The sequence below is a fragment of the Halichoerus grypus genome, chromosome 14, assembly GCF_964656455.1.
Source record: "Halichoerus grypus chromosome 14, mHalGry1.hap1.1, whole genome shotgun sequence".
NCBI classification, from domain to species: Eukaryota; Metazoa; Chordata; class Mammalia; order Carnivora; family Phocidae; genus Halichoerus; species Halichoerus grypus.
In genome coordinates, this window is record NC_135725.1 from 40734299 (window position 1) to 40761356 (window position 27058).

Here is a 27058-nt window from a genome sequence, read left to right on the forward strand (position 1 = left end):
CACCAAAAATAAAAGAAAAAGAAAGGAAAGAAGGAAGGAAGGAAGGAAGAAGGAAGGAAGGAAGGAAGGAAGGAAGGAAGGAAGGAAGGAAGGAAGGAAGGAAGGAAGGAAGGAAGGAAGGAAAAGGAAAGGAAAGGAGAAGAGAAGAGAAGAGAAGAACAAAAAGAAAAGAAAAAAGAAAAGAAAAACATACACACACACACAGAGAAAGAAAGAAACAAGGTCAAATTTAGATAGTTTTATCTTTTTTAAGATTAACCTAAATCTCAAGCTCTCCCTGGCTTCTAAGGACTCAACACCAGTGTTCAGGTTGTTGCCTTCATTGGTCAGTGCAGAACCTCAGACCCCACTTCTAGGTCCTGACCTACAGATACTCAAAAAGAGGGACACTACCCTGGTGGTACCGGTGGCTCTGAGGGCTCTGGAGAGCCAGACACGTGGGGATGATGCCCCACCCCCTGCGGGCCCCACAGCACCCCACTGAGCAGGGTGACCACGAAGAAGACAGACGGCTGCCCTGGCCAATCAGCTGCTTCCTGATCCTCCCCAACATACTGGCCCCCTGCACTCTTCACCAGACTGGAGGAGACTCGGTCCTGCACACAGAAAGAGAGGATCCCTACTCTCGTTGGTGAGCAGATTGAGGTCCAGGGTCAAAGTGGGAGAGCAAGAACTAGCTGATCTCTTCTTTGCTTGTCTGGGTTTCCTTTAAGATTTAGCAAAGCCCTCATTCCTATAGACGTGCTGGGATAGGAGTGGGGCTGAGGGAGACAAGGCAGGTCTCCAACGTCAGAGGATGGACTGAGACTTGCCTCTCTGGAGTCTGATTGCCAAAACTTATAAGAAAATATTTGCATGTTGGATGACTTGATATATATGGAAGTAAAAATCTTCCTTGTGAAGAAGGGAGGCTAATGAAACTAGGTATTGCCTAGGCTTTTCTGTAAATGCAATTGCATCCAATAGAGAAACCATATCCCTTCTGTGTAATTATAGAGAAAACCTGGACGCTCTGCTTCAGTCTGATGGATTGGCTAATGAGTGTTCTTGCCTTTTTCTTTTTAATTTTTATCTTTTGTAAAAAAAAAAAAAAAAAAAAAACCTTAGGGTAATTTTGCCTGGCCAAATCTAGCAGTTCTTATGCATGACAAAATAAAGTCCTCCAGCTGCAGCATGCGGAGGCTAGATTTTTTATCTGTGGTGTCTGGTGACTACATAAACTATAAAAACAAAGCTAGAGTGATTTATATGTGTCAGTAGAAATTTAAGATTTTTTAAGTATTCGTATACATGTACAGTATGGGCACATGAGGTATATCATTTGGGTAACAAAAAACACTCATAGCAACCTTGCCTAGTTACAAATATGATCCAGGGAGCAACCTGGGGGGGGGACGGTGTTTTCCCACCCCCTTCAGAAAACAACTTGTGGTCACATTACGCCCCCTGACCACAGTTTCACTCTGCCTTCGGTATGAGGAAAGAAGAGAGTAGGGGTCTTGGGGCCCTGGTGGGGTTTCACAGCTTGTGTTCTCTTACTTGGACCTTACATTTTAGTGTGCATCGGAATCATCTGAAAAATTTGTAAAAAAACAAACCAACCAACCTTGTTAAAAAAAAAAAAAAAAGTAAATGCTCACATTTCAACTCCAGAGACTCTGAGTCTGTCAGTCTGTGTTAGGTCCTAAGAATCTGCATTTTAATAAGAACGGCCCCTCCGTGACTATGCAATATAAGGGTTATATTTTTGAAACACTGATTGGGTCTTACAACTATGGTAACTCTCTAAATACTATTGCATTTTGGGGAGCAGTTTATTAGGAAAGTGTGGAGCCCCACACTGGATGTGTCAGGAGGCCAGGTCCCATTTGCTTAAACGCATCGCGTATTACTTGAGGAAAACTATTGTTATCTTGACAATACTCTCTAGTATATATTGGAGGTGGATCATTTACTCCACCCCATCTAGCAGTCTATCTATAGTTGGAACCAAGTGACCACAAAATATTGTAGCAATTTGGAAGTTATTCCATCAACTCCTCATACGGGACCCTGGGACTAGAGCAAAATGCGTGGGGCTCATGTGGCCATACGGGTATGATTACCTTCCTGTGTGTAACTTGTAGACATGGGGTCTTGAGCAAGAAAGGCCATCTTTCTTACAGAAAGCAACTTAGTGGGTGGTGCTTCATAAGTAGCTTAACACAAAACATACAAGAGAGCTACACACACACACACACACACACACACACAATACGAGAGACTCTGTTTGGCACTTGATAGTTTGGATCCATCCCAAAGTCCAACCACAGGGGGGAAAAAAAATCCTGCCATTTCAAGGACTGCATAATAAGGTGACAAAATCTCCTCTATGAAACGTAAACTTCACTTTCTCTGCCCAGCTGGCTAATTGTTCCAATCCAGTAAATTGCAGATTTGACAAACACGTTTAGGGAAGAGGAGATGAGTAATACCAAGCTGTGCTGATCAGAAGGTTGGGACTAGGGCTTTAAATCGGTGCACAATGGAAGAAATACCTTCTATCCATTCACCCCACTAACCAAGCAACACCAGGAAAGATCATTTTCCAATCAGGCAGCAGGTTTCAGCATTGTTACCTTTGAGATCAGATTTGCTACCACTCAAAAATGCATCAGAGACAGTGTAGGGAGAGTTAAGCATTGCTCCTGGCATCTGAGGTCTTCGGAGGAGGTGAAATTAGATTAGCTGCAGGAAAACGGGAGGGTTTACATTACCGGAGGGGCTCTACCTGGCTCCAGGCTTCACAGTGAACAACGCTTTCAGCATATGGCATTACAATGGATTAGTGATCAAGTACGATTAATCCTAATAGATCGTCTTTTGAACCTCAGTGGCTTGTTAGGTGAGAAAAAAATTGTCTGTCCCCAAAGTGTCAGGTGAAACTCTCATTTGAGGTAAGACTACCATGTGGAGATGGGTCTCCATCTGGTGGCTTCCTTTTGTGAAACTCCACCAGAAGGTGTTTTAATGAGGCTTTTATAGCAGGCGCCACCTGCCACTAATCTTCCCCTCTAAAAAGGTGTAATTGAGGGTTGGTTTTACAGTATGGCTCATATCCTAACCTTGGGAATTCATCAAGAAATGCAAATCTGGGTGGGATGGTGTAATCACGAAATGCCATTTTGGCTTTTGGTTTAGACTGAAGTGGTTAGAGAAATTTGTGGTTGGCTAATTACAACCAGCCATATAGTAGCTTCCCCTTTCAGTTAGATTAATACGTGTGTCATCTCGGAATTAAATAACCAAGTTGATGGTGACCATATGTCTTCATTCAATTCTTTGCACATGTAAAGAGTTGCAAGACTGCTAGTGGTTCACACAATTTAAAGGTTTCATTTACACTATTAAGGTTTAACTGGTTCAGATTCACTGCACATTTGTCCTCTTTGTAGATGCTTCAGTTCTAAGATGCATTTTTTTTTTTCCAATGAGACGTAAACAAGTGACAAAATCATCGAGATGTTTCTAAATACAGGACTTCAGGAATAGCGTTATTTTCCTTTATCTCTTGATTTAAAACACAGATATTTGTCACACTGTTATTCTGGCAGATTGGTTATCGATTACACTGACACTTCTACCCCGAACTTCATTTGAAATACAAAGCACTGCAGAAGGTGGAGCACAATAGAATAACTTCGAAAAATTTTTTTTTAATTCAACAACCACGATTTGAGCCCTCAGTGTGTACCAGGAATGCTGCTATGGATGAGGAAACAATAGTAAGAGTAACAACAATAATTAGGTCTCCCAGAACTTGCCCCCAAAATGGTGGGGGGTCACTCTGCTTTCTCTCCTGTTCTACTCAATAATTCTGAAAGTCTTTTTTCTTTGCTGGTGTCACCTCAGAATATTATATTGAGTGACATCTTACCAGCATATAAATCAGATCAATAAAATAGCACACATACTTAGATAAATCTCAATATTTGGGATTTATCTATATGCCATTTCAGAAGTAAAAGGAATGCATAGCCCCTGGTTATCTTTCAATTACGATTTTCATGATAGACTATAGCAAGAAAGGTAGATGACCCCAAATATCCCATTATCCAAAACTACCTTGCAGTTTGAGTTTGGAGTGGCATTTATAAATATGAAAGGTGATTTTAAAGCAGGAGTCATAAAATGGAGTCCTGGCAGTTGAATCTGACAAGTAAATTTCTATTTGGGATTTAGTTATTATTGTTTTAGTCTGTTAGCCTGCACAAAGCTTGTGGTTTTTTTAATACAAATTTTATCCCATATGGACATGCTATGCTCTCTCATGTTTGCCAGAGGCCCCCTGACTCCCTAATCTCACACCCAACCACATTGACAAGACCCAATCCCAGTCCTAAAATAATGAGGCTCATTTTCATATGAGTCTGTGAACATTGGTTACATAACCCTAGAATCAATGCCTGAATATGTTTCCATGTATGGTGAAAACTTTGGCGATGTGGGGATGGATCGGTGAGGGAAGAGGCAGGCACCCACCCAATTAGCAGGCTCTCAGGAGCCAAGTCTGCCTCTCCATAGAGCTAAATATTTTAGAATCATTTCACTCCCACATCCGCAATGTCCTTGGTGCACAGTCATGAATCAGAAGCTCCAGGAGCAGAATAGGTGAGAGGAAAAAGACAAGAAAACATGATTTAGCCTATTTTCCACTCAGAGAAAGGTTTTATGATCAGAGTTTTAAAAGCTGGGACTATAACTTCAACTTTTAGGATGCTTTTCTCCAGGAAATTCAATTGCCATGGACATGAATCATTAGAATTCATCCTGCCGGGGGGGTTGGGGGGGATGGGGAAGCACATGAATCGTTCTCTCCCATTCACAGTTAGGAGAATGAGGTCAATTATTTTTCCCTGTAGCCTTAGACAAATTAGAGAAGTTGGTTCATTCTTTCTCTAAAGTAATCCATCAGTGTTAGTTTAACGCAGAGAAAATAATAGTTGGTTAAAGGCTAGACAGCCAGCTGACGCATGCTGTGACTCCTGTTGATGACTATGTCCATGCATTACGTGAAAATGTACCCAGGGTCCCCCTGCCTCAGCTTCTGCTCCTATTTTATTCATTCCACTAAACCCATAATCAGGTCCCAACCAGGGGGTTAGCATGAAGCAAGAAAATGTTGTCTTTAGTGTTTCCTTCCTCAGTGCTGCCTTTCAGCTTCCTTTATGACCTCATGATGTCCCCACACCCCCACTGGGTGACCCTGGCATCAGCGCCTGCCCTCCCCAGACAACTGCTCATACCCCACACCTCTCCACCCCTCTCCAGTCCAAACTCCCTGGACCGTGGCGTTTTCTGGTTGATAGTTACCGGCTTTCATTAAGTTGCTTGTTGTAAAATGGCTTTTTGTGCTCTGATTTGGGGCTCTTATGCATAATGCCCAATCCAAAGGAACTGTTGTCTTGACGAAAATCAATAGAAGCACTGCAGGCCGGAGGAGAATAATAGAAGACAGGGAGAGGTTTATGACACCCCCAAATCATATGATGCTTTGCCGCTACTTAAGGCAAATTCGGGTAAAACATTTGGTACCTTACAGGCACATGGAGTCATGTTTAAATGACTTATGGAAAGTGCATTTAATTTTGACCTGTACTATGTTAAGGATCTTTGTGAGAAAGAGACCGTTTCCCAGGTGTGTTTCCTGCTACTTTTAGAATTTTACTTTTAGGATTTGGAGGTAGTCGGAATGCAGGTATACGGGCTAAATCCTCCCGTGATGCCATATTTCTGGATCAAAGCAGGTGAATAATCTCTTCTTTGGCTCAGCTAGAAGTCAAAGAAATTTCTTTCAACTCATCTTCCTCGCACAACATTCTTCCATGTAGTTACAGTGGGTCGTATTTTGTGTAGAATTAGCATACTCAGACATCTTGAGTTCACTACCAGTTGCCCTCCCTCACAAATTAAATCCTTGTTTCCTTCTTCAACATGCAGCTTTCCGCCTCTCTGACGCTCTCCCCAAGAGCCTTGCAGTATGCCATCCTTCCCCTGGAGAACCCACCTGTAAATTAACTTCTCCCTCTCAGACTTTCTATGTGAATACCAAAAATGAGGTTGGCTCACCTTGACATTTTATTGTTGTCTGGCATTTTCCCCTATATCTTTCTCAGTATGTCACATATGTTTCTAACTGAGGCCAGGAAAGTTTTAAGAGAGAAAAGTTGGGGAGGATGGGGAAGAGGAAGAGGGGATCAGAAAGGGAACAAAAAAATCCTTATTTCTGTTTTTGGTAAATCATTTAGACAATAACCCATCTCTCTAAAATCAGACAAAAGGTAGGCAGCCAAATATCAGGTGAATTTCTGTGTAAGTATGATACAAACCCAAGACTCTGAAAGAGGTCAACCATTTGTCCCGAAAACAAGCTGGTGGCATCTGGCAGAGGGCTACAAAAGTACTTATCAGACTTGTGTGTACTGAAGATTCCAGAACTAGCACTAGGGATTTTTGATTCAGTAGACCTCGGTTGAATTCCAGGAATCTCGATTTTTAACAACCACCCACAGCGACTCTGACACTGTTCTAGAGAAAGAGTATTTCAGAGTTGAAGGCTATTTCATCAAAATCTCCATTACTCTCCTTGGCCCTTTTGAGAATCCAGAGTGAGGAGTTTTCAGAGATGAATGTGTCTACAGAACGAAAGTGCTGCCTAGAGAAACAATAAATTTTATTGCAGATTTTTTTTTAATTTAAAGGCAAGCCATCTTGGACCAGTGATGCTCCATAAATAAAACACACTTGAACATCAAACTCAAAACAAAAAGATTCCAACCTCTGAAACAGTGACTGTCCAAAGGAACTGGAATGATTATAGGCTGCCTCGGCCAGATATATAATGTGGGTGTGAAGACTCTGCTTACAAAACCAATGTGGGAAGGCATGGAATTTCTAGGCTGAGAGCCATGTGTGTGTACATTTCCTCAATTTGCATTCTAGAGAAAACTAAAGTTTGTTTGCTGCAGGTCTCCATTGCTGCAAAACTTGTCCATTCCATGGCACCAAAGCCGATATGTGGCTCTGCCTGCCCCATACCACCCTCTTTTTCCACTCCAGCCACTTCCCTGAAGAGCTTCTGGTTTGGATAAACGGTAACCAGTTAAAGTATTACCTGAAGTTCCCAGGCTCCCTGACAACCTTGCAAAGTCTAAAATTATGAATTAGAAGTTAAATATCCTCAAATACTCACGATGTAAGAAATTTGTGGCAAAAGCCAGCTTTTGCTTCTAGAACACCCTCTTTCAGTTCTCCGAGGGTAAGAGTGATGTGTAGGGCAGTTGATGGCCTCACACACAAAGAAATTCAAACTGGCTAAACAAAGAGCATCCAAACCCATTGGGCAACGGTAGCATCCCCACCTTTGGCCAACAGAGCTACCTGATTCAGTCATTTGGGGCTGGGTCAACCAATACTTGAAATGCAAGGTTTCCGCCCAATATGTATTTGTATCAGGTGAGAAAAGGTTGCAGACAGACAAGAACTACTCGTACATAATATAAATTCTATTCTTTCTAATCTTTGGATCTATATATGCGTTCATTCCAGACTTTGTCTTTCATTCCTAAAGCTTGCAGACTTGATGTGATTTTAACTTTCAGCAACCCACCCTGGTGTTTACTTAGGAGAAAGAAGTTCCCTCCTCTACTTTCACCCACAAGACCTTCTATTCTGACAGTGTTTGACTTCATCCCTGATTGATCTTGAACTGGCACGAATTAAAAGGCTCTCCCAAAATGAGAAGTGCCATGAAAATAGGCACCTTTCATCTTTGGAGGCAAAGGAACTGTGTGCCACATGGTGGGGGTGGCAGTTTCTTTGATCAGCATTTCTTTGTTTGAGCCCAGAAATTGAGTCAGCCTACCAGGCCTAGTGGTATAATAGGGTAGTCAGTATCCCAATGGAACCAATGCTAAGTAATGATTGGGAATTTCCATCAGAGCATCTTAATCCACTAGCATGAGTTGTCACCATGATCTCCACTAGGCCCATTAAAATGACTTCAGGTCACCTCCACTGAGCCTGCCCATTCACTCCAAAACAATTATCCTAATCCCCTTAGCAGACCCAATCCCTTAACACTTGTGAAGTGCCCTCCTATGCAGGGTGCTGACATTTTCCAACAACACTTGCCTCTTTGAAATGCCAATCAAAAGTCCTTCTTGTTAAAATACACAACCCTCTCTGCAAGTATAAACAGACCCCCGTACATCGTCACCACCACCATCATTAAAAAGCACTTACAGAACACCCACCTGTGTGTGATGCTGTGCTGCGGGGCCCAGGACGTGCAAACACTGGGAGTGCTGACCTCGGGAACCTGTGGTTGCAGACCTGCCATGTCAGGCTTCTCGGGCTGCTTATTTAGCGTGGGCTGTGCCCTAGCACAGGCACGGGTCTGCAGCCGACCATTGCTGGTGGCTGCGTAATGGCCCCAAGAGGATTAATTAGCTGCTCCATAGAGCAGATCTTGCCACAGTAGCATATAAGTGACAAAAGTCACCATGAAAGTTCTACCAAAATGCCATTTCCCAAACTTCAGTTACCACTCCCTAGTCCTGGACAACTTGGTCCAGCGGGGGGTTGATTCAGAAGGAAATTTTATTGCAATTTTTGTCCTCCTGCTACATGCGATGGCCCAGCATCATGCTACTAGCTAGCAAACTCAGGCCCGAGGATGCAGGTTCCCCTCGAATCCCACCGCTTACCAGCTGGGTAAACTTGGGGAGGTCATGAGATGCTCTGGGCTTCGGCTTCCTCCGGTGTAAAATGGGAACCATGCCATATATCGAGGGGTCTCTCGAAGGTTAAGTAAAACAATATGTGGTGAAAATACAATGCTGAGGACTCCGTGGTTAAATCTTTGACAAGACTGTTTGCCGAGGTGGTGGGGGCTCTGAGAGGTGCAGCTTTGGGAAGGGCCCGCTGCAGAAATTAACAACCACGGGATGGACGGGAGCTGGACGAGAAAGGGGTTCCAGCTGGAGGAAGTAACATGGGGAAAAGAGCAGACAGTCAAAGCTCACAAAAATAAGGCAGGGGTGGAAAAAAATAAAGTGCCAGGAGCAGAGGCGCTTCATGGGAAAGTAAGAAGGAGAGAGGGTGACAGCGTGAGGGTGCCAGAGAAGCAGGCATGGAGGACACCTGTCCCATCATCCTGTCCTGCACTCATCTCCCTGGCGAGGCTCAGACACCAAGCGTCCATTCTTGCCCTCACACGGTGCTTGGCAATCTACATAATTCTTCGTGCAAAAAGCAGGGCGGTAAAGGGGTGCCTGGGTGGCTCAGTCGGTTAAGCTGCTGCCTTTGGCTCAGTTCATGATCCTGGGGTCCTGGGATCAAGCCCGGCGTCAGGATCCCTGCTCGGTGGGGAGTCTGCTTCTCCCTCTCTCTCTCTCTGCCTGCCACTCTGCCTACTTGTGCTCTCTATCTCTCCGTCAGATAAATAAAATCTTTAAAAAAAAAAGCAGGGCGGTAAACCCCAAAGAACAACAACTGGAGAGTGAGCATGCACCCTGGCTTCACCTGAAGGATTCTAGATTTCTTGTTCACACAATTTTAACCCCATCTTAGCTGTGTCTTTCCTCGGTGCCCAAGGAAGACATATGTTTCACATAATTTTCAAGCCAGACATATGTAAGGAGACACCGAGATGCTTCAAATCTATCTCAAACCAAATACATTCTGATGAAGATTTATATGATTTAATTTCCTTCTCCCCCCTCTGCAATATTTCTTCCCACAATACAAGTTTAATTTCTCCCCTTGACTTAAACCATGGACACAGGACAAGTAATAAAGGCATTAACAAGAAACAGGAAAATAACAAATCTGAATAGGCAATCTTGTTTCCCAATACAAAGATGTTTGTCTGAGGTAGTTGCCCTCGACCGTCTGAACCTCTTAAATGAGTCTTGCTTTCTTGTGAAGCGGATGGCCCAACTAAGATTCTAGCAATGTCTGCAGATGGAACGGGGTGCAATTGTCACATAGCACTGTGGCTATCACGGGTCCATCTGTATCCTCCTCAGTGTTCTGCGATCACACAATGTGAGTGCCAAAATTGTAAACGAGTGTAGTTTACTACTGCATGTCTCAATTCGTAAACCATAATACATATAGGCTCCAGCGAATAATATTTTACCTAAAGAAGAAAAGTGAAGGAAAGAGAGACAAAGCGAGCTGGAAACATCCCTCGATTTCAGACATCCCCTTACTGAAGAAGAGTGTCCAGCGAGGTTCACACAATTCTGATTGAATACCCATACTTTTCAGCCTGCCCCATCAGAGCTAACCCATGGGACTTCGGTCTCCCTGGCAGTAAACGGAAACAGTAGTGCCTACCACAGGAGTGTCAGAAAAACTGAATGAGAAAAAGTGTGTAAATATTCTGGAACCATTCTACCTAAAAGGCCTTTTTCAGTTCCCCATGAAAGCACCCTTTTTAATCATACGTCTTCCCACAACCTGAAAATGTCATGTGGTGGGTCCGCATGTGGGACCCCCGAATAAAAAACTCCTAGAACTCACTAGAATAGAAGCTCCAAGAGAAGAGACACTTGACTTGTCATGTTTGATACCATGTATTAAGACGTGCCCACTCATAGGAGGGAACTGATAAAAGTTTGTTGATTGCATAGCAGTGATCACTAAATGACAGGTGCACAGAGAAATGTGCATGTGTGTGTATGCATGTATGTATCTATAGTTTGTTTACTCAATAATATATGTCTACATATATTCAAAATAAAACATTTCACCTGAGATATCACAACCCTCATTTTATATAAAGGTTTAGTAAGTGGCAATCTTGGGAACTGAACCCAGAAACTCATGCCCGGTTTGTGTTTTTTCCCCACTACAGCACAGCTACCTACCCACTGATTTTCTCTTCTTCTCCAGAGAGCAGTTCTTCCTCACCATACCCTGTTTTAGAGTCTTTATTTAATAACTTGTAATATCACCCATTTTTCCCAGGGCCTCCACGGCCCCCTTCCCAGCCCACAACAGCCTGTTCCATAGGCCAGGCCAAGGTGACCGTGCGTGGTTCTCTAACTTTGTTATCTAGCCATCTGGATGCTATAACTTCTAGGAACTGGTTACTAGGCATTCTTCGAGTCCTTCATTTAATTGATTTTTTAAAAAAAAATCAGATACTCTTGGCCTCAATCCCCACAGGGTTAAGTCCCCCAAAGGAAGCCCCAAGCTGGCTTTTCCTGCATGACAAAGACTTTGGGCCCACACATGCGCCAACCGCTGACAAACCCCACACCACAGCTGTGCCGCTGGGGGTGACAGGACATGGGCAAACACTTCCAGATCGAGCTGCTGAAATGGGGCCTCGCAAGTCTTTGACAGTGTTAATTACTGAATCCTCCTGGCCTGCCAGCCAGGCTTCTCCACGGAAGGCCCCCACCATGTGGAACTTGCTCCCGGTGGCACTCCCTCTGAGCCCACATTTGGCAGCAAGCAGGCGACATTTTAAAAGATGTTTTTATTTGCTTCAGCATTTGGTTCCCTTCCCTGCCCCTCCCCCCTTCACTCTGACACTTTGGGCCTGAAATATGTTTTCCCACAGTTGGGGCAGAGTTCCACCAGGTTCCTGAATCCTGCGTTTAAGGAGACAGTTGCCGGAAGGGAGCCCCCAACTGGAAGCACTGACCTGGGTTTTTTATTTGGGTCCCGCACGCGGACCTACCACATGACATGGTGCAGGTCAAGGCGTGGGATGGGCCCTTGACCTCCGAAGTCTCTGGCGGTAGTTCTGGAGGCCCAGGACACAGTATGTGTGCTCCACGTTCGTACATTAGATTTCACTGTCCTTTCACAGTTCATACAAGAGGGAGTGTCGGTGGGGACAAGAGTGTTTTTGTGAAGAGCTTCCTGCAAAAAAAGATTCCACATCACTTTTCTGCCTGATTTAACTCCATCCTTCAGGAACAGGAATTTAGCCAGCCATGCTATGAAACATTGCGAATCACAATCACAAGGCCCATAACATGCCATTCATTAAGATGACTCTTTTGGCTTCCACTGTGGGTGTCCTCTTGCTCCACCATAAGACCTAAGGGAATAAAAAAGAGCCAAGCCACTAAAATAGCTACAATAGAAAGATCTGTGGTCATAGGGCCAATGCCAACACCAAAGGCATGTACCAACCGAAATGCAGATGTGCAATTTGGCAATGTGACATGGCACGCGGGCCTTTCAGAGTCAGTGAACCAAATAGGATGATGAGGGTTTTCATCTTCCAGAACTTATGCCCATAAATTCTAATTGCTAGATTGAATTCTCTTTCTTTGGAAGATTAGCTGCAACCAGTTACTATGGGCTCCTGCAGAGAGGACACATTATTCTTTTTCTTCCTTTTGAGCCATACAATTTTGAGATGGAGCTAATAGACAGGTACATGTCAGGACACAAACAGAATCCAGTGCTTTTTGCTAATTCATCGGAAATGCGACTGCTGGGGGTAATCCCCCAACCAGCAAGTGGAAAGAAAGCCATTTTTCTTAAGGACACTGATTTAAGTTTCCCCACTTGAAAGAAGAAAGAAAAAGAAAGAAAAGAAAGAAAGAAAGAAAGAAAGAAAGAAAGAAAGAAAGAAAGAAAGAAAGAAAGAAAGAAAGAAAGAAAGGAAGAAAGAAAGAAAGAAAGAAAGAAGAAAGAAAGGAAAGAGAAGAAAGAAAGAAAGAAAGAAAGAAAGAAAGAAAGAAAGAAAGAAGGAAGGAAGGAAGAAAAAGAAAGAAAGAAAGAAGGAAGGAAGGAAGGAAGAAAAAGAAAGAAAAAAGAAAGAAGGAAGGAAGGAAGGAAGAAAGAAGAAAGAAAGAAGAAAGAAGAAAGAAAGAAAGAAAGAAAGAAAGAAAGAAAGAAAGAAAGAAAGAAAAAGAGATCCCAGCTAACCTACTACTTTAAACTTTGTATTTTCTACCACTTACCTTCCCCAAGAAATACAACCCTCCCCCTAAAGTTCAATATTAGGGATTGAGTTGTGTCCACCCAAGATTCATATGGTGAAGTCCTAACCCCCAATACTCAGCATGTGACTTTATTTGGAAACAGGGTTTTTTAGATGTAATTAAATTGAGGTCACACTGGAGTAGAAGAAGCCCCTAAGCCAATAGGCTTGATGTCCTTATAGAAAGGGGAACTTAGAACCATGAGAGACTATGAACTCTGAGAAACAAACTGAGGGTTTTAGAGGGGAGGGGGTGGGGGGATGGGTTAGCCCGGTGATGGGTATTAAGGAGGACACATACTTCATGGAGTACTGGGTGTTACACGAAAACAATGAAGTGTGGATCACCACCTCAAAAACTAATCATGTATTGTATGGTGACTAACATAACATAATAAAATGAAATTTAAAAAATAAATAAAAATAAAAAATAAAAAAAGAGAAAGGGGAACTTTGGACATAGAGACACTCACACAGGGAGAACTTCATGTGAGGATGAAGGCAGAGATCAAGGTGATGCTCCACAAGCCAAGGAATGCAAAAGACTCAGCAAGCCACCAGACACTAAGGGGAGAGTCCTGGAGCAGATTCTCTCTCTCAGCCCTTGGAAGGAACCAACCCTTCCAACATCTCAATCTTGGACTTCTGGCCTCCTGAAGGTGAGACAAGAAATTTCTGTTGTCTAAGCCATTCAGGTTGTGGTGCTCTGTTATGGCAGCTACAGTAAACAAATAAATTCAGCAATTGCTTTTTTTTTTTTTTTTTTGCGTATGTGTTCTCCTCAACATTAAAATTCAAAAGTACAATTCTCTTTGCCATTTTTCCAGGGAAGTTTTAGACAAAGACACCTGCCTTAAAAGTTGAAATGAATGGCAGGAATGAGGAAACCATATTACATTTTTTCAGGCCAATAAACTTTCTGTAGGTTTATCCCCAAGCTCTGCATTTACCACACCTTCTTTATTTATTTTTAAAGATTTTATTTATTTATTTATTTATTTGAGAGAGAGAGAGCACAGGGAGGGGAGGGAAGGGCAGAGGGAGAGGGGGAAGCAGGCTCCCCGTTGAGCAGGGAGCCCCACGCAGGGCTCAATTTCAGGACTCTGGAATCATGACCTGAGCCAAAGGCAGATGGTCAACCGACTGAGCCACCCAGGCGTCCCTACCACACCTTCTTTAATGTCCTTCTGAGGAAAGGAGAGATGGAAATGTTGAAGAGCAGATTCCCTAGGAACAAGGCATTGTGATGAAGAGGTGTATGGAACACTGGGGCTTGGTCTCAGAAACGACACCTGTAAGGAGTTGTAGGGCGCAAGACCCGGTAGAGTTGGTGAACTGTAGTGTGGCTGCGACAAGGAATGAGATGATGAGTATCAGTTGTAGCTTAAGACCAGATGCGATGGTGGGAACTATAGATTAGTTCACGAATTTCCTATAATTTTTCTCAGGAAAAGCAGCCAACCAACCAAAATTCAGAGGGGGGCTGTTCCCAGATGGGGTAAAATTTCTATACGTACCCAAGAGGGGCAAGGAATGGGCTGCTGCTGAGTTGTCATTCAGGCTCCTCTTCAGGATGGAGTCACTCACTCCCTCAGATGCTGGGAGTGATGGCTAGAGTCCTAGAGCTGAGTCTTCCCTCAGCATTGCCCTCAGTGGTAGGACGCACCCCATCTAGGGGACAGCCCACATCCAGGGAGTACAAAGTAAGCAGGTGGCCCTCACAACAAAGTTTAATGTTACCTTTGCTGTGCCCTGCGGTGGAAACATTCCCTCTCTGGGGTTCAAGACTTCTAGACCTGCAACACTCACAATTACAGAGCCAGAAAGCTTAAAATCTCTAAGTGGATCTGTGGGAACAATCCAGGCCCATTCTAATACTACTTTAAGTTCCTGAGCCCAGGTATTCTGTCTATTAGGACATAATAGCATCTAAGGGTCATTGATTTAGAGTGTTTCTTGGATCCTAGACGATGGAGCAGTGTCCTTGCTGAAGCCTCTCCAAGCTGGAACCTCAGCTGCTCTTAGAGAATGCAATTCCTCTGATCCACCAGGCCAGCAGCTTCTGGATGGTGCAGGAAGGGTTATGATTAGCAAATCCATGGTCACGGTGATCTGTCCCTTGGTCCATACAGGATCCTGTATTGTACACGATTCTGTGTTGGTGGTTCAAATGCCCCTCAGATGTGGAGCAGGGAAATCATACCATGCTCACCGTGTGTTCATTCTAGTCAAGGTAAATTGCTCCTTCTTTTAAGGTTGAAAGAGTCCAGCGGAATCAACTTGCCACGTACTGGCTGGGTGATCTCCTTAGGGATGTTGCCACACTGGGGACTCGGTGTTGGTCTGTCACGAGCAAGGTGGATATTCAGCAGCAGCAGTAGCTACACTTTGGTAAGTTGGAGGCTATCGCGTTAGTTAAGTCTATGCTGTACACGAACCAAAAGAACAAGTACCGCATTGCCTGATGGCTCGGGCCCAATCCCAGGTACACCACCTCCATCTTACAGGAGACTGCTATCTGGTTTGTCTGACCTTATAACTTGGCACATCAGACAGAACCCAAACCATGATGGGAAGTTCTGCTCACAAGATCACTTCATATCCAGAGCAGGAGCATGCCAGGAGCTATGTTTCAAATGGTCTATAATTTTCTGGTGCAGATGGTATATCTTTGTTCCAGAAACATATGGGTCTCCACTGTGGTTCTCCTACAGTGGCTTGCCATAAATTTCATAAAGCATCTGCTTCCACCACAATATCCCTATTGTTATACCATACACTCTATATAGTGCCATAGAATCTGCCAGGTCTTACGGACCAAGCAACAGGGTTTCCTGCATTGTCCTGGACCTGGGACAGAGCTTCCTGCTAAAAGCTGTCAGCCTCCCATGCCATTTGTTAAATGGTTTGGAGCAGTTTTCCCTGGAATACACTGCTTCCCCAAACCAAAGAGGCCTACCAGACACTGTCTCCTTCTAAGCGGTGAAAGATGCAAGAGGCAACAATTCCTCTTTTATTTTCAGGGGAATGCTCCCGCATGCTACACTGATGCCTAAAACTTTACTGATATGGCTGGCTCCAGAATCTTTATAGGGTTTGTCTCTTACCCCTGGAGCAAATGTGGCTTACCAAAATGTCGATCATACTTGCTCCTTTTTGCTCATCTGACTCAATTAATATTAGGCCTTTGATATTGTGATGTTCTGCAGAATGTCCAGACAGTCCATGTCCCTTTGGGCTCATTATGATGGAAGGTGGGGGGAGATTAACACAGCCCTGGGGCAAGACCGCATATGCATCCTTTTGCCTGTTCCATGTGAAGGCACACTGCTGCTCACCCTCCTTCCTGATGGGGGTCAAAACAAATGTATTCATTCTCAGTGGCTGCAGACCACGTCCTAAGTCTGTGTTATTCTGTGCTTGCAAAGATACCTCATCTGACAGAGAGCTACAACTGATCGAGTGCTCAGTATGCCATAGTCATTCTCCAGGATACATATGAATTTTTCAGTGCAAGACTGATGAATTAAGCGGGGATATGATGTGGACCACCATTCTGCCTACTTTAGCTTTCTATGGGTATACTGCTTTCCTCCATTCCACCAGGAGGCAATATTATTTTTTATTTCCTATATTTGCTGGAGGAGAGGGGCACTTTCAACTTAGACCCTGTGTCCACAGTACTTGAAATATCTGGGCACTCCCTTTTTCCTAGTGTTTGGATTCTCCAAGCCTGTGTCTTAGACCCTTTTGGGGGAAGAAGTAGGGAATTTTTACATACTTTGTGGAATTGTAAAGTTCTTCTTCTTTGAAACCTGGCATCTCCTCCGGTATGTGCGTTCTGAGTTTGAAAGCTAACTCGATTCGGGAGGCTGGGCCAGGGATCATCATTTTCCACTGGGGGGTTGCCCACAGCCTCTGATATATTGTTTGCATAGATATTGAGTGATATCCTTGGCAATACCCACCTATCTTCCCCCTCGGTTCTATTAAACACCTCCATAGTTTTATACAGCTCCGGCACTTGACATTTCCCCATTGACCATTTTGTCATTGTATCAGTACCTCTACTGCACTGCTACCTAGTCTGTACCATTTTGGGGATTTTACTGTCTGCGTTGCTCTCAGGGAGTCCTGTAGCAGCGTCTCCTATGGTCATTCCTTGCCTTCAGAGTTTCAGATGCACCTCCTACTGGTGCATTGCTCATCTTTCGGTCACTGGCGTATACCCCACTATCCCATGGACTCTTCCATAGAAGAGTCAGATGGAATGCTTGCTGTCTTATCCAGCATTTCACTTAGCAAGCCCACATCCGTCAGCCACTTCCCAGTCTGCCATGGAGTCCTACTTCATTTAGTGTGAGCCTTCCTTTCGCTGAGCCTTCAGCAGGATCATTGCCAGGATATGAAAGACTGTGTCGCTGAAAGTTGCTGGCATACTGACGCCCTCTCCAGTGTCCAACTTTATGTCCCCACCCCATGATCGCAGCGCCCTGAGGATCCGGTTTTGACTTGGTCCCAGCAGTTATTCTGTGATATGGTCTCTTTCCTCCATCAGGCTCAGCACTTTTGTGCTTGGGTTATGTAGTGACATAACAGTATTGTTTTGGTGGCCAGTGGGAAAGTGGGGCTAGGTCCTGAGAGGAATTTATATTGTCTTGCAAGACTCAGGTCACTGCATCATCTTTACACAAAATTACAGACAAAATGGACTGCTCTGAAGAGGGTTCAGGGTAACCTAGGAATTCAGGATTTTAAATTCGCTGATCCAGATTTCCCTCTCAAATTGTGAAATCTCACTCTGTGAATCAGGGACCTGACCTTGGAGGAGCAGACTTGCTGGGGTTGAGCATTCAACCTTCTCTGGATCTCTGATAGCCTTTTAATAAATTTCCATGCCTCAGTTTCAGCTTTTTCTGCTTCTAGTTGAATGAGTGTCTTTTACTATGCTGTCAATGGGGCCCTCTAAATTTCATACCTTATCTTAACCTGGTGATTAGTTACCCTTAAAACTTACTGTTTTCCTCCAGAGTATCAATGGCCCCTAGAAAGAACCATCTGATTTCATAGTCCTTATGATTAGTATTTCCCCAAAACCATTCCAATACTTAAAATATTGCACTGACCATGCATTTCCTTTTACTGGTATCCCGTCTGAATTTACCCCTGGTAAAAGTTTTCACAGCTGCACAGCTCCCACAGACTGAGCTTCTCAGTAATCCACTGTCTTAGTCTGCTCAGGCTGCCATAACAAAATACCATTGACTGCGTAGCTTAAACAACAAGTAAAAATTTTTATTTTCTTACGGTTCTGGAGGCTAGAAACCTGAGATCAGAGTCAAGTTCTAGTGAGAATTCTCTTTCTGGCTTGCAGATGGCCACTTTCTTGATCTGTCCTTACATGGTAAAAAAAAAAAAAAAAAAAAAAAGAGGGCTGTCTCTCTCTTCCTCTTCTTATAAGGCCACCGATCCTATTGGATTAAGATCCCATCCTTATGACTTGATATATCCTTAATTAGCTCCTAAAAGCCCTATCTTCAAATATAGTCGCAATAGGGTTATCGCTTTAACACATGAATTTGGGGGAGGAGGGGACACAATTCAGTCCATAGCATCTACCTACCACCAGTGATGGGATTCTGTTCAAGACACCATTTTAAGATTGGCTTTCTCAGACTATTACTGGCACTCATTGCTGGTTTCTCCAGGAACAGTCTCCAAAATGCTGAGTTTTCATCCAGGTGATTTATCTGGGAACACTGTTGGGAGCAACACCTTCGGGAGGATAGGGACCAGGGTTGAAACTGATGTAGCTGCAACGGAGTCACCAGTCGAGCCCACCGAGCACTTTGGGGCTGCAACGGTCACTCAGGAAAGTCCCAAATTTAGGCAGGGGAGATGAGCTTTGGTGTCTTTCCATGACCAGCCTTTGAGTATGGGCTGTACCCTGAGAAGAGGTGGGTAACCTTGGGTGAGGCAGCTTTATTCAGACAAAGGCAATTCCCAGAGAGGGACCTCGCTGTCAGCCTCAGCAGCCGTCACTTCCAGAACCTGGGGTAATGAGTATGGGAGTTCTGGACGGGCGGCTCCCTGCAGCATCCACGGCCCAAGACAAAAGCCGTCGGTCAAAGATTACATGATATGGTAAGATTTAAATATGAAAAATAGAGTAGGAAGAAGGGAGCTAATGTTGCTTAATGAAATTACTGAACGTTAAACTGCTTTTTGAAAATATTTTTGCTTGGTGTGTTTATATTACACCCTAAGATATAAATAGATACTACTAAATAGATGTAAAACGCTTATAAAACATAAGTCACATTAATTTTATATAATATGTGATAAATAGAACTGTTCTTCAAATTATTTTCTAAGAACAGAAGCTGAAAGCATTTGGAGTATTTTGTTATTACTTAATCCTTTGATTTTTAAAAAAATAAACTATTAATTTCACTGCTTTTACACTAATTCCATCTTCTTGGTGAATACAACATTAAAAATTAAAAAGTAAATCAATTGTTTTTAAGTTTCATTCATTTATATCAATTTATTTATAAATGTTATCTGAATCAGCACACATTCCTGATTTGCATAGTCCAAAAGAGTGAAATTTACTGAAGTTGTAAATCATTGATATGGAAGAGAATTTTGCCATGACAACTTAAAAAATATCTTGAATCCTCAAAGAGAGCTTCAGAAATCCTTCTCAGAAACTACAAAATCCTTCTCCTATTTGGGTGTGACAACTTGAAAGTACTGTATTTAATTCCAAGATGTTTAGAAAAACCTCAGCCTTAAGCATGACTTTACACTTGGGTGGAAATGTTTATGTATCATAATTCAAACACCTTTCATTACATATACATATCTATTTAGAATTCACTTATAGACCAGTGGAAGAGACAGAGAATGAACAATGGTAATACAGAAAGTTAATATAAGAAATAAATAGCAATCATTTCTCATTGCGGGAGGAAGGGACATTTTCATTCTTACTTTAAAAATGGGCCAAACTTATGTTTCTGAAATTCCACATATGAGTAACAAGCTGAGGGTTGCTGGAGGGTACGGGGGGTGGGGGGCTGGGGTAACTGGGTGATGGTCATTAAGGAGAGCACTTGACGTAATGAGCACTGGGTGTTGTATGTAACTGATGAATTACTAAATTCTACTCTTGAAACTAATAATACACTATATATTAACTAAATCAAATTTAAATAAATTTTTTAAAAATCAGCCAAATTTTGAAATGTCACCCTAAAAAGATTTCATCTGTAGTTCCCAGACTATTTAATATGATTTAAAACCTCTTTTCTAGAGATCTACACTTGTCAGTAAAGAGAAGTACTTCAACTATTCTTTTACTTTGTTGTGGCAACTGCAAGATGCTCTTTGAGTAGGGTGTTCTGCTTTTGCCCAAATGCAAGTGTGAGAGTTATACAGTCCATCATAAATAGACCTACTGCTTACTGCTGACTCATATAAAATGACTGGGACCTTTACCAGTAGCTTTGATTACACATATTAATCATTCCAAAATGGATCTTTGTGGGGAGAACACTTTTGTTCTGTCTATAAGAAACCCTATTATATAAAAGAATTTCACTGATACAAAGAATAAGATATTCCCTAACAAAAATTATGCTGGCAATTCAAACTCCAGGGCCAACATCCACGATAATTCCTTAACCAAAACTAATTTGTCATATGAATCTCTTGCATATTTTTTCTAAAGCTGTTTCCATTTATTATCCCATATTCCCACATTGTTCTAATAAAGTTAGAAGGACAGGTTCTGGCTTTAGACGCTTTCTCTTTTCATTTCAGATCTTTTTTTTTCATTCACATTCCCATATCTGAACTTGTAGCCCCAACTTTTTTCCTGAGTTCCTGATCTGTATATCCAGCTACCTGCTGACTCTGAGCTAGACTCTTCCTTTTATCCTCTCAATCGGACAAATTTTAACACCTATCACCCCCTTTAGGAATAGCTTTAACATCCATTCTCTATTTCTACCCTCACCGCTTCTGCCTTAGCTTAGCTTCTCAGCAATCTCTTGCTTGGATTATTATGATGGTTTCCTAATTATTCTGTCCACCTGAAGTTTTAGTCCCTACTCGCCTATTCTGTACATTATTTTGATGTGATATTACTAAAAAACAAACCTAATCAGGTCATTCTTTTGGTAGAAAACTTTACTGTAACTCCATTGTCTATAAGAACTGGTATAAGGTCCTTAGCACCGCAGAAAAGACTCACCATCACTGGCCTTGGTTTTGCTTCAATCCATAGCGTCTGGCCCCTCTCTGGAGCGGCACTGTCATATGTGAACATCTTATCATTCTCCAGCTTCACACACTGCTCAGGTCATGGGCCTATTGTCCTTGCCCAAAATTATCATCTGTGTCTCATCAGTTTGGTAGAGTTCTTCCCATAATTGCGATTTTATTTCTTACATCTTCTTATAAAGTTTGCCTGACCTTCCCATTTTCAGAAGGGTAACCATGTAAATTTATTTTTTTTATTTTATTTGTTCATTTATTTATTTTTGGGGGGCAAAACTGGGATACTCTGGAGAGTATAAGAAGGTGAAACTGATACTAAACTCCAAAGGATGTTCAGGGCAAGAGTCACAGCCAGGACTGTCCTGGGCAAACTGAAATGTAGGATCCCTTTTCTATGAGCAGAGTTGATTGTTCTCTTTTCTTTGTACTTTCTTCCCTTGTGTCAACCACTACCCTCATGCTTATTACACTATATTGAAATTATTTATTTATATGTCTTTCTCACCTACCAGGCCTATAGGGTAAACACTAGGTTAAACACTAGGCTTTGTTCATCTTTGTATACATGACAATTAATACAGAGAATCTGATCAGGTCATCAGGGGAGACATGTAATAGGAGCTCTGTCATTGGATTACACAAACAAGCACCAGTTTATTAAAGCTAGTTTGCCAGAGCCATATATCTTCCTTAACTTTAGATCCCTGTGAAACCAGTCTGAAGGCAAGACGTCCCATGTGATCCCCTCGGGATAATTCTTGGAACCCAGATTTTCGAGACAGTGTGAGCAGCGAGGGGCAAGAAGGTGTAGACATGTCTGACAAACAACATAAAGGGCTAGGTAGTGCCCAGAAACCACAGACTAAATGGAAGCCAGATGCAGATAAATTAAGAGTTGAGGACATCCCAGTATAGAAAGAAGGTTAAAGTAAAATAGAGGGTCAAAAACCAGAAGGAGTCAAAACAGCCAACATATGGCACTTACGATGAAGAATCCTACAATTTGGGCTGATTTAACCTTGGCCAAGCTTCCAGGTAGAGTTTGGTGTATGGGGCCAGTGATGAGGGAGGCCCTGAAAGAAGTAGACTTAGCATCAACTAATATAGACAGATAGATAGATAGATAGATAGATAGATAGATAGATAGATAGATAGAAGATAGATAGATAGATGATAGATAGATAAATAGATAGATCTACTTATAGATCTTTAAATATATATATAATCTCACAGGTTCATCCTTTAGGAAGTTCCATGCATAAGCATGTGAGCACGTGTACAAATTCTAGTATACATCTGCCTGTGTGTTTATCAAGTTACATGATATATATAAGCAACAAGTCATTTTCATTTAATCTATGTGTTTAATTTCTACAGAATTTTGGTTTTCTTAAATATACAATTTTAAAATTCCCTTATTATTAGAAATTAGCTAAGCCCAAGACATTGCATGTTCTGATGAAATCAAAGTTTCTTAATAAGTAACAGAATATTATTTTGATTACTCAAAGTTTTATTGCTCAAGTTAAATATCCCTTCCTCAGAGAGGCCTTCTCAAACCTTCACTTAAATCATCCCAGCTGGGCACAAAATATGCCCAATATAAAAATATTCTAGTCTGTAGCATTTACATTTTATTTCAAATTAGATACATTTCAACTCTATTTCCTCACCCATCTGCAGGGAGGCAGGAAATCTGAAGAGAGCGAGGGCGGTGATGCCCTTGATAATACTGACTCTCTTCAATAAATTATTTCCATTGTATCAGGTCCTTTTTCTTTCTTTCTTTTTTTTTTTTTTTGGTAGTGATTCATTCTCCAAGAAACATTAGTTAGTAACTTCTCCCTTGGTGTTTTGCCTCTTTGAAGCTTTGTCTGACTATCAGTTCTCCACCAAAGTTGTTTTCTTTGTTATCAGTAAAGCCACCATCTGCTTGAGAAGGAGCGTCCTTTAATGGGACTTGAAATGCTAACAGTGCTGCCTGAGGCAAAAGTCTGAAGTTAGAATTTGGCCCACAACCATCTTTGCTTTCAACACCAATGCAGCCTCCTCCCCTGGGCACCCAGCATCCTCTTGGGTTCTCTGTTCATAGACCTCCCTGGTAGCACTCGCTTTCCAGACAGCATCCATCCCCTTCTGTCAAAATCTTTCCCATGTCCCGTTCCAACTCAGGCAACTGTCTTCTGGAAATCACCGTGGTGAAAAAATCCATGCTAAAGTGTTGCTAATATATTCCTGAATTGACAAAATTTTCCAACCAAGGAAAAGGGATGAATCTCCGTGGTGCAATATCTGGCCAGAAAATAATACATTTGGTAATTAAACAATTCTATTGCCCCCCACTTTCACCCCCCAATCTCACCCCACCCCCAAAAAACATACCACATTGGTTACTGCCAGTTCTGCCTGGGTATGACTTGGGCTAGGGTGAGGTCAATATTTGGTTTTAATTTTCATCAGTTGTTGCTTTGTGACTCTGTCTTAATCCTGCCTGCTCTTTGTCAATAAAACACACTTAAATAGATATGATGGCTGCAAACCTAGCTTCAGAGAGGCAATTTGGAAACGCGTGACCGTTCAAAATAGGTGGCAACCACAGAGAAAAAGCCTTGAGAGTTAGAGAGGAGAGCTTTCTCTGCCTAGAAGATATATTGCTTTCACCCCAATCCAGGTTGGTCTGTAAAAACCTTCCCCAGGCAGCTGCAGCAGGCATTTTGTAAATGACATTATATAGGAGGCATTTTGTAGAGGGCATTTTGCAGTGCACATTAGCGAAATGTATTTCCGTACTTCCGTGAATTTGTGAATTAGCAGATCGCCTAATGACAGCCATAGCAATAGAACTACAATTAATGAGGAATTCTAAATGAGGGAAAAGAGGCTCTGTACTTTAAGAAATTGCAACTACAATATAAGAACTTTCTTTAATACAAAGAAATCATCAAACCAACTTGAATAAAGATGGAGCAAAGTAGAAAATGAATCAGATCAACACACACTGCTGGACCAGCCGGACAAAAAACAAGTAGTATTATAACAGATTATGATTTCCTAGAGAGGAGAGAGTAGTGGTTACAAGCCAACCCACACTCTGCAATTTTACCTATATTTGGCATATATTTACGCTTACGTTAACTCATGGTATACGTTATAGAATTTACTTCCTTGTATCTATTCCCATAATCTTTTTGTTCTTGTATTATTAGAGTTACAAGTAAGACGTTTTATTCAAATAAAGAATTTTGAACTGGAATTAAGATTTTACTGGATTCCAGTGCTTAAAGCATTTTAATGGCTTCCAGTGTCCCTTAGAATAAAATCCAATCTTACTCTATAGCCTACAAAGTCTATAGCATCTGGCTCTAGTCTCCTCCTTAGCCTCAAGGCAGTCACTCCTCACCTTGATCAGGACTCTCCAACCATCCTTATCTTTCATTTTTTTCTTCTAAAGATTTTATTTATTTATTTGTCAGAGAGAGAGAGAGCACAAGCAGGGGGAACGGCAGGCAGAGGGAGAAGCAGGCTCCCCGCTGAGCAAGGAGTCCGATGGGGGACTCGATCCCAGGACGCTGGGATCATGACCTGAGCCAAAGGCAGATGCTTAACCCACTAAGCCACCCAGACATCCCCATCCTTGTCTTTCTTGAATATCCTAACACCCAAAACTCCTTCTTGCTTTCGAGTCCTACTGTCTGCCATCTACTCCGGCAGCAGAGAATTCTTCTGTGCGCTGGTAGCATGGCTGGCTCCTTCTAAAACTTAATGTCACAATTTAAATACAACCTCCTTGGAGAGACCTTCCCAAATCTCCATATTTAAACTGATTTCATCTTTGTTCTCCCACAGTGCTCTCAGGCCCACTGTAACCTATCTTCTGATAGGTTACAATCCTTTCCTTTATACCACTTAGCACAAAATATGCTTTTTTTTTTTCCTGGTTATTTTTTGTTTAATATGTGTTGTCACCTGCCTATCCCACTCTGCTGAAAGCTACAGAAGTGCAGGGGCCATGTTTGCCCTGTTCACAGCTCTCTGTCCCGCACCACTTGTTTTGGCTGGGGTGGGTTCCGAAGAGATACACTCGAAGTAGACCTTAAGTGCCAATTCTTTATTGGAGGGCCTGTGCGAGGACAGGAGGACTGAGAGAAAAAGAAAGTGAAGTAAGAAAAATAGGAGAAACAAATCTAAGATCATGGTCCGGGCTCTCTATTACCAAGCTGGTTGTGTAGCTTCACAAGACACACAGTCGTTCCCTAGCCGTGAAGGACATTTCCAGATGGGGCTAAACACAATCAGTGTGCCTTGGAATGGCGGATTGGAGGGAGGAAGGCAAAGCATTTATAACCTGTCTTTTTTCTCTCATTGATCAAGTTCTCCAAGAGGCAGTTAACCACCCAACTTCTTATACTGCCAGCTCTGCACTCCTGGGTAGCCACTAGGACTCTGGCCTGCACGCCCTGTGTTGTGCTGATGGGTGGGAGCAGGAAGACGAGTCCGTACGGGTCTGCTCAGCTCAAGCCTGGGTTCCAGTTCTGTGTGGCTTCTCCTGCATGGCATAGCACTGGTGGTGCCAGGGCTCAATGCTACTGTGACAGAGCCAAGTGACCACACGACCACCGTGGCAACGCCTGTGGCAGCAAGAACTTTCCATGACCGAGTGGCCAGGGGCACAAGCAGGAGACACAGGAGGCCACGGAAATGGGAAGAAGTACACAAATCAGAACTGAGTTGCTGCTCAATCTGTGTTTGTTGAATGAATAATGGAAAAAGGGATAAATTTAATGCTGGTGGTAGACCACCTTAGTAAGCAGATCCACCTAGAGCCTGAAGAGTCTGAACACTCCTTGTTTAGAAAGAAACCATTCCTGATAATATGTTTTAAAACATCCTATATTACTTACCACCTCCAGATCTTCAATAGGGCAGAGTCTATTCAATATATCCCAGTTCAGCCCTTTATTTTCCACTCAATGTACCGACACTCTCGTCTTCCTCTCAATACACGTGTGGTCCTGCACTCATTCTCCATCGGTTACATCAGCATCTGCTTTGGTTTGCTCCATCTTTCTATATCTCAACAGATCAACTAGCGTCTATTTCTTGGGTGTGTAGTGTGGACAGGCAGCAGAGAAGGAGCAGTTGACTAGGAGTTAGGGGACCTGGAGTGGAATCTTGTATCAGCTCTAATTTAATGCAAGGTGGTTGTAAGGCAGGCTCAGCCAGTGGGCATCCTAGCATCGGATCAGTGGGGAAGGGAGGGAATCTGGGAATGAGTAGCCTTGAGGATGGGGTACTAATCTGGCTGATGCTCAAAATGGATAGCCATCAGCTCGAATTATAAGATCCAAATGACATGAAAGTTTGGAGTTCAAATTGAGTTACCGTTGATATCTAAATGTGGTTTCTACAGTGGGTGGAGAACTGAAGCTCATGGCAGGGAGGGCAGTTTTACAGTTGACATATTTGTTATTTGGTTTGGTTTAGAAGAGGACATAAGCCCTAAAGCTTGGAGAATATGGAACTGATACCAGCTGTCAAATAGAAGAGCCTGGCAGAGAGAAGAGTTTATTGAGCACCTACTATGTGCTAGGCTACATACATACTACTTTAATTAAATTGATCCTCACTAAAACTTTATCATTTTTTTTTCATCATGATAAGTGTACTTTTTAATCCCCATCCCCTATTTCCTCCATTCCCCGCACCCACCTCTCCTCTGGTAACTATCGGTTTGTTCTGTATAGTTAAGAGTCTGTTTCTTGATTTGTCTCACTC

The 27058-nt window shown here is 42.6% G+C and overlaps 1 long non-coding RNA gene across 3 annotated transcripts in view; it reads right to left on the minus strand.

Moving 5' to 3' along the window:
• LOC118541934 (uncharacterized) overlaps window positions 1–27058 on the minus strand; it is a 119438-nt gene that overhangs the window by 13508 nt on the left and 78872 nt on the right. The window contains exons 3-4 of one of the 3 annotated variants that reach the window (XR_013444009.1): window positions 13471–13650; window positions 11738–11922 (exon numbers count right to left, since the gene is read on the minus strand). This is a non-coding gene — a long non-coding RNA (uncharacterized LOC118541934). Of the gene's footprint in view, window positions 1–11737; window positions 12104–13470; window positions 13651–27058 lie in introns of all 3 variants that reach the window. The other 2 variants (XR_004920335.2, XR_004920332.2) reach the window with 2 other exon arrangements.